Source organism: Lonchura striata, chromosome 24 (genome assembly GCF_050655825.1).
Source record: "Lonchura striata isolate lonStrDom1 chromosome 24, ASM5065582v1, whole genome shotgun sequence".
Lineage (NCBI taxonomy): Eukaryota > Metazoa > Chordata > Aves > Passeriformes > Estrildidae > Lonchura > Lonchura striata.
The window spans coordinates 4,900,160-4,916,709 of NC_140726.1; the positions used below are offsets into that span (position 1 = coordinate 4,900,160).

The window sequence follows — 16,550 nt, forward strand, 5'->3', positions numbered from 1 at the left end:
ACTGGTTGTGTTTGATTGTGTTGGGTGATCTTTGTGGAATAATTCCTCGACTTTGATCTGAAATCCATTGGTAATGGTTATTTAAGCTCTTTCTGTGCTCTCCGGTTGTTTTAATTTCAGGGAGTCCACCGAGGAGTTTAAGTATGTATCAGTTATCATATTGATGGATCAGCCAAGCAAGGAGCATTTGGAAATGCACATATTCCTGTTCCACTGACCTGTGAGATTTGAGGGATAAGGCTCTGCATGCCATTAGCAGCTGGAGCATCCATAAACATTCCTCGGCAGGTTTCTATTTGGGTTTGGGATATTTGGAGTGTGCACACGGAGATTTTTGTTTCCATTAATCATTCCGAGGGTATTCATTGGTTTGTTTGCCATTTATTTAACATTTTTCTCTTAAAGGAGTATTGGGTTTGTGCTTAGCAGACTCAGGGCTCCTGCTAAATCAACCCTGCTGAAATAAATCCCACTGGAGGCACGGACAGCATCAATTCTTTGCTGGTGAGCCTGCTTGGGGTTGATGCAAGGAAAAAGAAGAAACTGTGGCCAAAATTTGCTTCCCATGATCGGGTGTAGCCTCAGTGATGATCTTTGACAGATATTGTGATTTTTCCACTGCTTCACCCCAACTTCTTTCAGACGTAACTCTGCTAAAATAAGTGCAAACTGGTTAGGACGTGGTGGTGACTTGATGATACATGATCCAAGGAGATCTCTCCAATCTTAAATTCAGGTGATCCAGATGTGGAATCAATATTTACACCCTCTCTGGGAGTGTTTGGAGGCTCGAGTGTGCAAATCACTTTGTGATCCTTGGATAAAAAAATATAAAATGCACAACCACAGGCTGGGGGAGTAAAGGATATTCTTCTCTTTAAAATTCCACGGGCCCCTAAGGTCTCTGCCACAGTGCCTCTCCAGAGCCCTGGTGACTGCACCAGGAGTGAGACCTGGTCCTTAGGCAGAGAATTAATCTGGATTATTCTTACAAACCCCATCTCAAGTGAAACTTTTGCCGATATTTTTCCCAGAAGATTCTTCTCTTTCAGTCCAGAATTTTATCAGCAATTCTTATGCTAACAGGGGTCAGGAGATGAGATGTTTCTCACGTTACACTTGAAGCTTCTCATGAATAATGGCCTGTATCACCTCTATTGTCTGTCCAAAACATAAGCAACCAGACATAAGGCCAGAGGAGAAATTTAAAGAGTGCTGAATAAGCCAGCAGGACGGACCAAGAGCTGAGATAGTCGGGGAGTGCAACAAATACAAGGTGGAGCAGATGGTTATTTGGGGAAATATCCGAGCAGATTAATAGCAGGCACTGCAGAATGAGCCAGGCTCCAGCTCAAAAGTGCCCTGAAATCTTCAGAGTGAGATTAACAGAAGCACAGACGAACATCGCTGCAGCCAAAATAAATTAGAGGTCATTATTCCCCAGTGCATTTTCTTAAGTGTTAAGTAGAACACATCAGGCTTTTCACAGAAATATGAGGGGGGCTGCCATGCTTAAAGACCATCACTTGCTCCTGTGCAAGGGCAATCTGTCCACTTGAAAACAATTTTTATTGTCCTTCTCTCCTTCCCCTAATTATTGTCTTTGCCTTTTCTTGTTCTATCACATATCTGTGTGTGTGTGTGAATAGTGTAAAAAAAAATAAATAAAATAAGAAAGCTGCAGTTTGAGCGGGATGAGAATCCCCAAAATTCGTGGCACTGGAAATTCCCATCGTGGAAGTTTTAGTTCCCCCCAGGCCCTTCAATCTTTTTCTTCAGCGAGATTGCAGCTGCCATCTGATTTGTATTTATATATGCTCTTTATAGATATTAATGCAATAACAGATTAAACCTAAAGTAACTGTTACTACACAGAGACATCTCAGGGGTCTGATCTCGCAAACATTAATGCCTCTGAATAACTTTAATCTTGTGCATTGTGTATTTGAATTTAATGGGGACTCTTGCATGCCAAAGTTTCTCACATTTGCGAATGTTTGCTGCAACTTCAGACTTCCCCCATATGTTGATGTCAATTTGTTTTTGCAACCTCAATACGGTTTAGAAACCTCAGCCTCTGATCATGGTTTGTGGATGGCTGTTTTTTCACTTCTGCTGCATTCATTGGGCCAGACTTCCAATGGGAAAAGTGGGAAAAATGGGAAAAATGGGCTAAACCCTCACTGCTGACCCCACCTACATAGACCAGGCTAAATTTCCCTCTCAAGTGCTTCTCCAGGCTTTTCCTTTTCTTTTAGCAAGCCTGTAGGTAAGGAGTGTTATGATGTGGTAATGCTGTTTCTTTCCCAAACCTCTTTCTGAAGGTGAATTCCTGAAAGAAACTGGATTGGGAAACTTGGAAAATGTCCCTGTGGTGCTGGATAAATACCTGGAGTGTCCAGGACACGAGGGAGGTGAACCCAACCCACCCAGGGCAGGTGGGCTCTGCTCCCTGGGGAAGGGCTCAAGGTGAACACAAGAGTCCAGACCCTCTGCAGGATCCTCTTTTCTCTATTTTTACATTACAAGAACTGTTTAGAGGATATTATTTTCATTATATTTTTCCTAAATGTAAGGTTTTTATAAAAAAATCTTAAATAGGGTTGATCTGGGAATGTTTTGACGGGCAACCAAAAATCTTGATCTCTCCTAGACAGGTGTTAAAGCTCCTGCACATCCTCCAGTGAGCCCAAACAGTTTAAATTCCTCATCTTGTGCCTCTGGAGCTCTGAATCCCACTCAGAGCTGTCGTGATCCACTGCTGAAAAGCAGCGCTCACTTTGGAGTTCAATAATAATGGTAATTTTACAGCCTAATGTCAGGGTAATAAACTCTTCCACCAGGCGACCACTGTGACCACCAGGAAAGTTTTATTTCTCCAGGTTCAACAGTTTCCCTGTGACTAATGTACCCTTGGAGGAGAGGTGACTTCCCTCGAAAAGGAGCACTGATATGTCTGTGTTTGCACTTAAGGCTGACTAACCACTGGCATCAATCTGATAAACATCTGATAGGGCCCAATTATGCCATTTCTCAGCTTTGGAGTCAATAAAATTTATTTTCTAGCTCACAGGAATGGGAGTAGATTGGTTTTATTCCTGTATCCTGGCGTTATTTAAGATTAAGCTCCTTTTCCTGTGAGTTATCACCGTATCTGCCAAGAGCAAATCTATTTGTGTGTTATGGTTGAAAGTGTAGGAGAGGGACAAGAACAGTAAGAGGGTGAGAACCAAGGTAACAAACAGAAGGAAATCATTAGACACTTGAATTAATGAGATATTTGCTTAACTAGCACAAATAACATTGCCTGTAAGCATTATCTCCTAAGTTCACACAATTGAAAGGATTCACAAAATTCAGTCTGAAGGGCACAGAGTTGTGTAGGACAATTAAAATACTGGCCAAAGCTTTGGAAGTTTATTATTTTCCAATATCAGAGGAAACTCAAAAGTTTGATCAGTTTTTGGCTGCCACAGGCCTGTAGGAAATCGTAATGCTCCTCATCCAAGGGCTGCACACTCGGACAGGCCTAGAGGTAAATATCTGAAAATTAGGAATATGCTGGTCAGTCAGAATCCCCTCAACCAGTGAAGAGAAGGGGGCAAGTCCAGAGATGAAATGATCTGAACTACTCAAAAATAAATTTCTTAGAAGTATTTCCACTTTTGTGGGGAGACTCCCTCAATCATTTTTCATAAAAACCATGAGTACAGTGTCACCTCTAAATGTGTAATGCCCAGAATTTAAAAGTTTAGTAGTTGGAAGATGCAGATAAAGACCCAGAGGTTGATTGGGGATTTTTGTTTTTAAGTAGAGCCCATCATTCTGAAAATCTTTCTAGCATCTCTAGGCAAACTTTTGAAAGGAAAGAAAATGTAAAAATATTCATTTTAGAACCAAGCTGGCACCACTAAAATATTTTTGTTGATTAAATGACAGAGGTCACGCTGCTGATGAGGGAACAGGGGCTAATTGCTGCTGATGGACTCTGTGTAGGGTGCTCTGGTTCAGTTTTCCACACCCCCAGAAGGAGAAATAAATCCAGTGGATTATCACCTGGCCCAAGCCATGTGTCCCTGAGTGGAAATCCCAGCAGGGAGATGAGAAACAGCAATAAATAAATTCCTTTTTGTGCCTCTCCCTCCCCTTAGGTGTGTCCTTGTCCCGTTCCAGATGGGCCTGGGAGCTGAGCTTGTCCTGGATCATCCCGGGATAGGCTGTTCCAGGCTGGGAGCTGCATTTTGCTATAAACTGGGAGCAGAAGTGGCCCCCAGAGATCAGAGCTCTGGCAGGCAGAGTCCCTTTGGGCCCGCCGGGAAAAACAAACCTGGGAGCTGCCAGTACCTGGGGATGTGATGCCTTTGTTCTGTCAGAGGATGAGGGCAGGCTGTGGAGAGAGACCAGACCAAAACTGAAGGGATTTTTAAAATTTCATGGCATGGTGAGGAATAGGAAGCTGGGATGACCCCTACCCTGCCCTGGGCTTTGACTCCTCAGCCCGTTGTCATTCCACTTTAAAGTGCCCCCCTGTCTCATTGAAGTGCCTAAAAAATACAGAATTATCCTAATCTCTGTCCCTCCCTTTATTTAAGAACTTAAACCACGTCCAACCTTGTAATTCCATGCACATCCTCCAAATATTTCAGCACCTGGATGATCCTGAAGGTCCCTTTCAACCCAACCCACCCTTTAATTCTGTGATCCCATCTCCTTCAGGTTCTCATTTTCTCATCCACCTTTCAATAACCTCTTGCTGTCGGATCATTATTTGTAAAGGCAGATATTGAAATACTTTTATTTGGCTGGAAAGGGACGATTGCAGCACTTAGGATTTGGAGAAAGCTGAAGTTGGGTTTCCAGAGGAGGCACCAGGGACATTTTCCAGGAGCTGGCTGAGGAGCAGAGCCCTTGTTGCACTGATTGCTTTAACACTGACCTGTAATTATTGCATTCATCATGGCCAGGAGCACCAGGAGCATGGAAAAAGTGTCTTTGCAGTGGAAAGCAAGAAAGGAATAATGACAATTGCCATGCTGGGATTGCACCTTGGCAGCTGAATTCCCAGAAATGCATGGGACGAAGGGCTGGCCACCAAAGCTTGGGCTTGACCATGGCTTTGGGAAGTCCAGGGAGAGATTTTACTCACTTGGGATTTTTTGCTTTGGGCAGTCTAGATGGGCATTTTTGGCTTTGGGAAATCTAGAATGGGATTTTTTGCTTTGGGGAGTCTAGATGGGGATTTTTTGCTTTGGGCAATCTAGATGGGCATTTTTTGCTTTGGGAGATCTAGATGGGGATTTTTTGTTTTGGGCAGTCTAGATGGGCATTTTTTGCTGTAGGCACTCTAGATGGGGATTTTTTTGCTTTGGAGAGTCTAGATGGGGATTTTTTGCTTTGGGCAGTCCAGGTGGGGATTTTTTTGCTTTGGGCAATCTAGATGGGGATTTTTTTTACTTTGGGCAGTCTAGATGGGCATTTTTTGCTTTGGGCAATCTAGATGGGATTTTTTGCTTTGGAGAGTCTAGATGGGATTTTTTGCTTTGGGCAATCTAGATGGGATTTTTTGCTTTGGCAGTCCAGGTGGGGATTTTTTGCCTGGCTCTGCTGGCAGGGCCCCACAGTTTTTGCAGACAGATGCTTCACCACAAGCCCAGATGCTTCCCTTGCCCCAGCCCTGAACAAGGCAAACAGTTAGAGAATCTTCTCTTCATCAAATTCATTTGCACTGATCGCTCCCCAAGCTCCTTGGAGAGAGAGGAGGAGAAGGAGCCTGCGAAAACCTCCTGAAAGCCTGACCAAACCTATTTTAAAAGCAAAAAAACCCAGAAAACAGCAGCGTGCAAGTCTGTCTGCAGCTACAGCAGAGGGAAGCAGATGCAAGCAAGGCTGCCCATGCCTTGTGAGGCTCTGGGAGCTCCTGGAAGGCAGCCAGGGCTGAAATCATGGCTGGAGGCAGCAGCAGCCTTTTCTCCCCTCTGCCCGAGCTGCTCCTGACAGGACATTTGTATTTTATTCAGCTCTGAGCCGTGCAGTGTGGTGGTTGGACCTGAAAAGGTAAATTGAGGAGTATCTTCTGGACGTAGTAGAATGCTGAAAAAATAATTTTTTAAGTTGATGACAACAAGGGGGGAGCTTTTTGGAATTTTTGAAAGGGAGGGAAGTCTAGGTTGTAGAGGCTTTATGTTTTCTAGGATCTTGTTGATCTTCTTTAGGTTGTGGAGTAACTTCTAGGAATTAGAAATCTTTTTATGAATGACAAAACACCTTCTAATTATGATAACATAAATTATAACATCTGTATTTTCTCACCCTTCTCATAAAACTTAAGTCTTTAAAACACCTCTCAGTCACCCCATCTCAAGATCAGAAAAATAATATTATCCAACAGCAGTGGGCAGGGCTCTGCTCAGAGCTGGAGATCTCCAGGCATGGCTGAGCAGTGGGAACCCTGTGCAAGGGCAGGAACAGCCCCCCAAACCCTGGCATTAAAGACACCTCCCTGTGTGGGGCACGCTGAAACCACTCAGGGCTGTTTTTCTGTAGCTCAGGAGCGCTGGTGTGGTTGTTCCTTGGAGGTCACTGAGGTGTGAGCTCCAAAATCTGCTCCTCCAAACCACTGTGGGATGCTGACACACCTACAGCTCCGTCCTCGTGTCCCCTGCAGAGAGAGGACAAGATGTGGTGATGTGCAATACAAATATTTTGCATTTGCCTTCCTATTGAAACTCCCAGCCCCTCCCCTCCTCGTCCAGGTTTCATTTTTTCAGATTTCTTCAGGCTGCATTCAGCTCTGCTGTTTTATCGCAGAGGGATTGCCTCTGCTTCGACATGATTTATTTATTTATTGTTCTTAGTCTGTGCTCGAGTTGCAGTTATTTTGCAAGTCAGCTCATGGGCACCGTCCCATTCTGCTGTTGTTGCCCTGGATGGAGTTTTCAGTTGCCATCCTGGTTCTCAGCCTGAATCTGCTCCCTGTGTGTGGCACATTCAGCTGCAGCATTCACAAAGCTTTCTTCTTCTCTTCTTTCCTTTTTGTTTTTCTTTTTTTTTAAATTTTTGTTTTATTTTTTGGGGGGGAAGCCGATGAAATTTGAAATTGCTGAAATTTGATCGTAAAAGATGTCAAGAGGCAAAGCCAGAAATGATCCTTTGAGGGCACTCTTTGATATTTGGGGAAGTGAACCTTGAAAACCTCCCTTGTTTCCTGTTGTTCCATTCCTTGTTTTCTCTCATAAAGTTTTTTTTTTTTTTTCCTTTTCTGAAGACTTCCAAAGTACACAACCTCCCTGAAAGTCTATTGCTCCCAGAAGAAGGTCTTTTTGTAGGTTTTGACCCAGGTCCATCTCCTATCCCAGCTGCAGCTCCTTTTCCTTTGAGGTGAAGCCAAAGCTGCTGAAATTCATGTCAGTGCTGGAGGTTGAAGAATTATCCGACCCAGAGGAAGGGTTGGGGCTGGTGGGGACTTTTCACCTCCAGTTTCCTGCCCAGGACAATACAAGGGGATCTTTCTGGGGCCAAGATTCATCTCTCACCACTGGAGAACCACTTTTGTCTCCTCCAAATCACTCCTTCCTCCCACGGTGGTGAAACCCCTTGGTTCAAGCTCAGTTTTCAGAGACGGTATTTTGTAAACTGGGCATTTTAAGGCAAAAAATCTACCTTTTAAGAGGGAAAAAAATCTGCAAATTATCTCCTTTTAATCATGCCTGTGTTCTGGTGAGCTGCACTTTTCCCTTGCCTGTAGCTCCCTGCTTCTCCAAACAATCCCCCCAAGTGCAGGAGGGGAATTGAAATGTGCTTGGCAGCTCCCTTCTGCAAAGCCTCGATAATTTTTTGTCATCGATCCAAAATATCTTATGCCAGTTCACCGACGTGAGGTCACCCTGATTTCATCCCAAGGCTACTGGTAGAGGGTTTTTTTTGTGTGTGTGTGTGTGTCCTGAGTGCCCTCTCCCCCTCCCCAGCTGGTTTTGTTGGAGGCTCAGGCGCTGCGTGAGGTGGCTCCGTCCTCGGCGCGTGTTGGGATCTGGGAATTTGGTGGCTAATTACTGAATTGCTGCTTCTGCCCTGCAAAACCAGGCTGCACATCCTGCCCTGGGACACCCTCGACCAGCCTGCAAGAAAAGCAGGCTCCTCTTTAGAGTGTCTCCCTAGAAAACGCTCGGTTAGCAGCAGAAAATACCTGTCTGCACGCGAGGCTGTGCTGCTTTCCAACAACAACAAAAAACCTGTGTGATTTCTGCTCCGAGCAGGGCTGACACCCAGCCTCGTCCAGCGTGGCTTCAATATCCTCCAAAATCTCGCCAGGAGGATGAAATTTTCTTTTCTCTTCCCTTTCTGGTCACGTTTTACCACTGGAGTTACTCAGCGAATTAATAGGTATAGAAATGCAAAGCTCTTTTCTTATTACACGCCATCGATCTGATTGCAGTGTCATTAATTGAAAGACTCGGGAAATGTGATGGATGGTTCAGTTCAGGATTCCACATTCGTTTTGGCATAGCCCTGCAGGAGAAAAGCTGCATGAAGCTGATTGAAGGGCTCTTTTTGTCTGACATGAATTATTCTTTCATTGTCAAACCTTGTAACAGCATTCAGACATAGGGAGATTTACAATGTGAAATCCTAAATGGGGTCTATTCTTAAAATAAAATTAGAAAAAAAAAAGAGAGAGCTTTATCTTGCAACGTTGAAAATAGCTATGTTTAAAAAAAAAAAATACAACCCCACAACTATTCCTCCAAATTAAATATCTTCTGCAAAACCCAAGGGGCTGATGTTTCTCACTTAATTTTAAATTATTCTGATGGTGAGGCCTTAAATGAATAAAACAATTGCTTTAATCACATAACGGTTGTCAACATTTTTATTACGTTCAAATATATTTGTTTGTCTGAGAGGGTTTGTTTGCTCTCCCCATTGCTGTCATTTCCCCAGCAGAACGATTTGTCCGATTAGCTGGGAATCCTGCTCGTCCTGGAAAATTACACGAGGCTTTCCTTTCTCTTTGGGGAAAACCTAGGTGGACGCTGCCGAAATGTTTATTTAAGGAAATCATTCTGCATTTTAGAAAACATTAAAAAGGGGAAAAACCAAAACAGCAGCTCTGTGTGCAAAGATTTCAGCTTTTCCCAGCTGCTGGATGCAGGCAGATCTTATCAAACGAGCTTTGGTGGGATTTGGGATTATTTATTTTTTTTTTTTTTTTGCTGTTGATCCCGTGCAGTTCCGTGGTTAAATTCTGCAGGTTCTTTTGTCTGTATAAAAATTCCTGCCAGGCTCTGAGGGTTGGGAGATGCAACCACTCGAAAGCAGCAGAGAGGAGCAGCCCCTCTCCTCTTTCCACCCCCAGCTCGCCGTGCAAAGTTGATGAAGAGTTTGGAATGCCAAGCAGCCACCCAACTTGTGGGCTCATTTAAGAATAAAACACTGAAATAACATTATCCGAGATGGGAATCAATGTCATGCCTGTTACAAATGCTGGAGCTGGGAGAATAGCGAGATTACACAGAGCAGGCAGATTAGATGAAGAAGAGTATTCGATTACATTACATCTGATTAGTGCTGTCTATTCATCTGCGTGGGGCTTTTTTTATTCTTAAAGAAAGCTGGCTTATTTTATGGCAATGGGGTGTGTTGAGAGAGCAAAAAGCTGGAAGAATTGGATGTAAAACAGTGTTGGGAATAGGCAGCTCTCTGTTTTAACCATCGTCCTCCCTCAGCTCCTTTCCCATCCTCGGATCTGCGTGCCCAAATGGTTTAGCAGGCAGACCGCCCCAGAAATGACCATTTTTTACTATTGTTTAACCACTTTTCACCCCCAGAAAGGCATCGAGGGATCACTCTCTGCCTGACCCCCTGAACAAATGTCCCTTCCCACCTGAGCTGGACGTTTGCAGGCAGCCAGAGCGGCCCGAGGACCGAGATGAGTAATTCCCATTAAAGTGGGGAAAGAGCCTTTTTTCCCCGAGCTGAAGGAATAAACGGCATTGATGGGAAATGTTGTCCTCATCCCCCGCCCCCTCCCCCTGCCTATCTGCATGGAATACCCTCCCGAACGTGGATTTTTTAAGGTCTCATTGTTCGGCGAGAGGGTTGAGATTATTTTTGTAGGGTTTTTTTTTTAGTTTTTTTTTTGTTTTGGGAGGGTTTTCCCTGCTCCTGCCGGGGATGCAGAGAGCCCGGCCGCTGCAGGTGCTGCTCCTCACGCTGGGAATCTCCAGTTCTCCTAAGTTTGGGAATGGAGAGCTGGGTCAGAGCACAACACCCACCGAGCAGTGGGGTTTTTCCAGCCCTTTCTTGCTTTATTTTCAGGCTCAGAGCTCTGGGATGCTCCCACCCAGGGCTTCTGGGTCTGTTCCTGCAGCTCTCCTTTAATCTTGAGCACCTTCAGTGTCGATAGCAGCTCCAACCTTCCAGCCACTGGCTGTTCCTAAAAAGGTGAGGGAGCTGGGGAGGGGTTGCTTTCCTTAGTTATTTGAAATTGAAGATGATTTAATTTCATTTTTTTTTTCCTTTCTTTCTTTATGCCGTCTCAAGCTAAATAAACTCAGTTCCTCCGAGCCCAAAAAGCAGCAAGGATATTTTGCCTTTGGTGTCACTAATTAGCCTCCCATGGAAGCTGAGATCAGGAGAAAGGGACATAACAAGAGAGTTCGTGCAGCCTTGCAGGACTCTGAGCATATTCTACAGGAGGGGGGAAAGAAATATTTATTCTCTCAGCCCCGAACTCGGTGAAACCGCTTCATTTTCCGAGTTTCCCGCACTCCGAAATGCGGGCTGGATAATTTCTGCAAATTCAATTAGAGTTTGGAGCCCGTGGCCGCTCTGATCAGATCTGTGTAAATAACATTGTCCCCAGCCTGTGTTGTCACCTCTGAAATGCTCTCTGGATCGCAGCCTAGCTCTGTCTTTTCTTGTGCTGGAGTCAGGGTGGTGCTGGATTTCGGAGCTTTTTGCATTTTATTGCTCTTGATTTTTTTTTTTTAAATTTAAATTTTTTTAGTTTTGTTTTGTTTTGTTTTGTTTCTTTTCTAGTCCGTTTTGACTCTGACAGTTTTTAAAGGTGAGGCTCATTTTTTGTGAGGTTAAGAAGAAGGAGAGAGTAAAAGGTACCGTATCTTTCTTCTTAATTGTTTGGCTTAAGTCTGAAACATCTGAAAAAACACCCTTAAAATGATCTTAGAAGTAACAGTCGCTTAATTAATAAAAAATAGTAACAGATTTAGCTTACCCTCTTTATGGACTTAACTTCAGGAAATTAGGCATCCACTGTCTCCTCTGCAATAATCAGTTTCTTATCTAACAGATATGAAACGACCAAAATACCTCTTACATCATTTGCATCCTTTAACTCAGGAACAATTGCTCCAAACAAAAAAATAAAATAAAATAAAATTGAAGCACTGCTACAGCTCAGAGCATCTTTTTCTTTAAACCCTTTAAAGTCCCCCGTTTATTCCCATCCCAGCTCAGCTTAATTCCATTTTATTGTGTCGTTGGGCTGGAAATATACAGTGCCATGCCTAATTGTGCTGCTATTCCACATTAATAACCTGGAACTTTGCATCCCAAGCAGCGAGGAGCACGGAGAAAAGGCAGAAACAGATGCAATTATTTGTTGCTGGCTAAGTTACTGTACGTGACCCAGGTGCTGGAGGACTATTTGCATGTGTTTCTCACCTTTGTTCACCCAGACACATGGGGATCTGGAGCTATTGCTGACTAATTGATAGTTGTAGTAACTGCTATAGGCTCCTTAGATTAGAAATGCATGCAGACGTGTGTCTTGATTCAAACATTAAGGAACACACACACTCTCACTTACTTACACGGGCAGAAAGTCTTCGTACTATTAGAGGTGTGTGATGGAGATAGCAGGACATAAAACAGAAGAGAGAGAGACACAGGGAGAGAGAGAGAGACAGAGACAGAGAGATGGCATGCAGCATATATACCCCTACAAATAGTTCTAAAATGCGTTTGCAAATGCAGAAGTCTTCAGAACCATCCACCAGTTCAGCACAACCCTTTTTATCTCTTCTCCGTGGGACGTCTCCATCCAGATTACTCGAAAAAAGCGGAAAAGGTGAGAGCTCTGCCATCTTAGCTCTGAATTCATCTGATTTCCTTTTTTTTTTTTTTTTTTTTTTTAAATCCCCCCCCCTCCCCTTCTCTCCCTTGTATTCCTTATGCCATTGTCCATTCTTATGATGGCAGCCGCCCTTGCTCTTGAATGCAAGTGTCACAGCGGGAGCAAAAAGGGTTCAGGGCTGCATTGTCAAAGCCATGGTTGCCTATTGTTTCTTAGCCTTTCACTGCTCTGCTTTTCCGAGCCTCTTTCCCTATCAGTGGCCCCTGTCAAGGGGAGGAGTAGGGAGAAAATTGCAAGAGTTAGTCGTCCTTTTTATTGCACACTGTTATGATAAACAGCCCCAGCAATACATCCCACAAAATTAGGAATTATAACGACGGGACGGGGGGAAAAAAAAAGAAATTTCTTTGTAGGTTTGCGTTTGGCGCTGCCCTTATGTCAAAAGCTTGGTTTTCTTAGGAAAGACTTTTGTATTGGTGGTTTTTTTTTGGTTTTTTTTTTTTTTTTTTTTTTTGCCCAGCAAAAAATAGAGGCAGCTGCAAAGTGAACAGTGAGCTATTTAGCCACAAGGTAAAAATTTCCTGTTGCTATTTGGATACTGATGCTTTTCAATTTTAAAGGTGTGTCGGGGGGAGGAAGCATGACTGAAAGCATTTCTCTAGCTGTCCATCTATCCATCCATCCATCCATCCATCCATCCATCCATCCATCCATCCATCTCTATTTTATGTTTTAAAGCAATCGAAAACGGGTTTTAAAAAGGCCAGGGAGGCTGTTTGCAAGTTGGTTTTATTTGGGGAAAAAAAAAAAAAATCTCTCAGTGCAGAATGAGGTTTGTGTTTCAGCTGATTGAATCTTGTGCTGGGAGATGAAGGGGGGATGAGTGTCCTGCTCGTGCCAGAAAGTGCTGCTTTGTCAGGGCATTCAAAGTAAAATCTTGTCACAATTTCTTCCTTTGGTGGAGGGGAGAAAAATGAATATAGACAGGAGTTTACTTGGTATTTAAGCTTGTGTTTGATTGTCTTGTGTGCACAGGCCAGCTCTGCCTGTGTTCAAAACTTCAGGGAGGTTACAAAGTCATGGCCTCAAAAGTTTTTTTGTTTTACTGCGTTTGAGATGAAATTGCTAAGAGGAGAAAATGATTCCTAAAAGGAGGCCGCTCAGAAGAGTGCAAACATATTTATGTGTTCAAGCTGTAAATATTTTACTCGTTTCACTTTCATTATTTTTTTCACTTGCCTTAAAAAAAGAAAAAAATCTACCGAAGTGGGAGAGAAGCAAATGCAATTTGGTTTGTGCTTTTAACTGTTTCTGTAAAATTGAGCATCATCCTTTCAATCCTTAAATTTTTCCTCACTGCCCTCAGTGTACAGGATATTTAACAGTCTGGGGATTTAATTTTTGCAAACTATTATTATGTTCTTTTGGCTGAGCTGTTATATGATCAGAAATCATTAAAAGCAAACCCTGCAGACCGTTCAAATATGTGCTGCTTGAGGCTGAATATCTGAGCCATTGCAAACGTCTCGTGCTATTTTATCATGTCTAATAATACCAGGCAGAGTGCTTGCACACATGTAAATATGGTTTAAGTCTTAAAGAAGCTCACAGAGAAATTCTCCTCAAGGTGCTTGGGCTTGCTTTGCTTCTATTGCAGAATGTCGAGTTGGCCGAGCCTCCCAAACGAGAGCTCTTGGTGGGAATTTAGAAAAGGGGCCAAGATCTTTCACCTGGGTTCCCTCTTAACTCTCAGGGTGCTGAAATAGAAGTGATTTGAGGACCAAATTCTCCCAGCCCATCCTGCAGACAACTCGCTTTGCCTTTTCTCCCCCGTGCTGGTGCTTTTTACACTCATTTATTGTCCTGCACCGCCAAGTTCTAGGTCAAGTATGCGCCTGTTTGGAATATCTTTATGTTTGAAACTTTTTTTTTTTTTTTTTTTGAAGAAATGATGAAAGAACTCTGGCCTTGTTTTAAATCAAGCTCTGAATGCAGCCGAGGCCACCCTGGGAGCACAATGTTTAATTTCCATTCGACATCTGCCTTATATTTACCATTGCAGCCCAGGGTCTGCGTGGAAGGAGCACTTATCGTTGATAAAAAGTTTGGCATCTCTTTTGTCAGAGGTTGTAATTTCTGTTCTCTCAATCTGGACTGTCATTTTGTAAAATCTTTTGTCACCGGAGCTGAGTGGAAAACCTGGAAACGTGCAAGAGATTAAAAGAAATGGGGGAAGAGGATTCAAATGTGCAGAGCAATTCTGGTCGCTTCCCTCTCTGAGGCAGATGGTGCCTAATCCTGATTTTTCCTTATTCCAGTGTAAATTCCGAGCTGTCCCGCTGGATCCACAGCTGAATGCTGATGAATCAGGAGCAGGCCTGGCTCGTTGCTTTGCTTTTTGAGGCTGTGGGTTTATCTGGCAGGGCTTTCTGCAGGCACAGCTCTGGGTTGGCATTCCTGCTGAGAGGTGCCCCCTGCCCAGTGACTCCAGCACCGGGGCCAGCCCCGAGTCCCCTTCCTCCTCCTCCTCCTCCTCCTCCTCCACCCTGCCCTATCTAGGTTTAAATACTGGAATTCAGGTGTTTTCTTTAGGTACGTCTGGCTAGGGAAATCTTCGAGCTGAGGGGGAATTTGGCACTCCAGAGTGGCAGGGGAGTCTGGTGGTGCTGGCTGAGATGGGGGAAAAGAAGTTTTTTTCAGAGCACAGGCAGAAACATTTAGCCCCACAGATGAATTTTGCTGTAAAAAGGGTGATTCAGGGGGTGAGGTGTTCCAGTCTGATGTGTTTCAGGTGGAAAAGGGAAAACTTCACTCTGTGTTTAGTTTTTAAAATTTATTTTGTCTCCTTATTAATCAAAACAGTTTATGTTCACTTTGCTTTAATATGAGGATATGAAAATGCTTTTTTTGCCCCAGATTCTGTTCTGTAATTTGAAGTTCTCTGTGTGGTGTTAGTTCAAGTTGCAGGCACCTCTTTCACTCTTTCTTGTGGGATTTCAGTGAGCAACCCTTACAGTTCTGTTCTACAAATAAATAAATATATATATTTTTTTTTTTCCCCTCTCATAGGAGTAACTTCAGTGGGATTTGTTCATACAAAAGAGAAAAGATCACCTGGATTCTTCTGGAGCTGGGAGTCAGGGCCAGAAATCTCCAGGAAAGACCTGCCCAAGGACCAAGAAGAGGATCTCACCTCTCCAGAGCTCCATCCCACCTGGAGCTCCAGGCAAGTACCATTTCCCTGCTCGGAGCTTCACTGCTGAGTCCTTACAAGTTCTCACACGCAGAAATTGTGTCAGAAAAGTTGTATTGCATTAAAATTTGCTGAGAATTTGGGTTCTTGTCCCCTGCCAGTGGCCAGTGTGCCATTGCACACTTGTGGAGGCTTCAGAGAGTCCAAAATGCAGCAAGAGCTACGCCAGAGAGTTGTGTCAGGAAAAGCTGAACCCTTCAGGATTCTGAGCCTTTTGCTGATCCCAAATCCATTTCCTGTTGCCACTTTAAATCACTGATTGGCAGCCCTCTGCCTTTTCAGGATTGTGGGGTGTGCAAACCCCCAGAACTGAGGTGCTGCCATGAATTTTGTGTCCAGGTGGGCTCTGCACCATGGGCAGCACCTTCCCAGGGCCCTGTCACTGCTTTCCTTCTTCTTGTTCATGGAATTGATCCCTTGATAGGAGCTTGGCAGGTAGAAAAGAGGTTCTTTAAAAGTGGAAGAGTCTGAAATAAGGCATGGAAGAACTTCTCTCCCACTGGGAAAATCCTGCTTGGAGAGATTCTTTCAGGCCGGGGAAGCTGTGGGAGGTGTGGGGTGAAACATCAGCCAGGGAATTCTCCTAATGGGTGAGATGATGCTGGTTTCCAGGAAATCAGGGCAAATTTGTGGTTAACTCCGTGTGCTGGAAAGACTCAGGATGCTGGGGGTGTGCAGGGCCACAGCATCAGTTGGATGGCAGGTGGAAGTTCCTGGGTGGGAATGTCAGGGATGTGACATTCCCTGAGTTCAGACAGCTTTGTGCTGCCAGATTTCACTCCTCCTTACCCAAAACATGTGCCAGAGTTTAACCAAACCAGACCTCTGAAAGTGAGCACAGCAGAACAATTTCAAGTGACAATGTTGTCAAGAAAGAAAAAGGATTTTTTTAAATGGTTGTTGCTTTGTTTCCAACTCGCTCTGTTTTGGTCTGTCAGGAGTGCCTCGTGTGCTCAAATCTGTCCCAATTCACACCTCAGAACATTATTTCCCTTTGCCACGAGGTGATTTGGGTGGGAAGATGATTTGTGGTACAAATCCACTTGTATTTATACACCTGCAATCTGCTCTGTTGTTTTCATCACGCTGTGCATGGAATTCCCACTTTTATTGACAGGAATGCATTTTCCTGAGCCAGGCTGGAAGTGTTGGGCATCTCCTGAAAATTGTGGGCATTGTTTTCTTTCTTTTCATTTGCTTTGA

At 43.9% G+C, this 16,550-nt stretch overlaps 1 protein-coding gene across 32 annotated transcripts in view; it reads left to right on the forward strand.

The window, feature by feature from the left end:
- LOC144247416 (uncharacterized) overlaps nucleotides 1–16,550 on the forward strand; it is a 185,067-nt gene that overhangs the window by 20,935 nt on the left and 147,582 nt on the right. For 29 of the 32 annotated variants that reach the window (XR_014950015.1, XR_014950018.1, XR_014950028.1 and 26 more), the window contains one exon: nucleotides 15,164–15,320. The gene's annotated coding sequence lies outside the window, so the exon portion shown is untranslated. The other 3 variants (XM_085560410.1, XR_014950030.1, XM_085560415.1) reach the window with 3 other exon arrangements.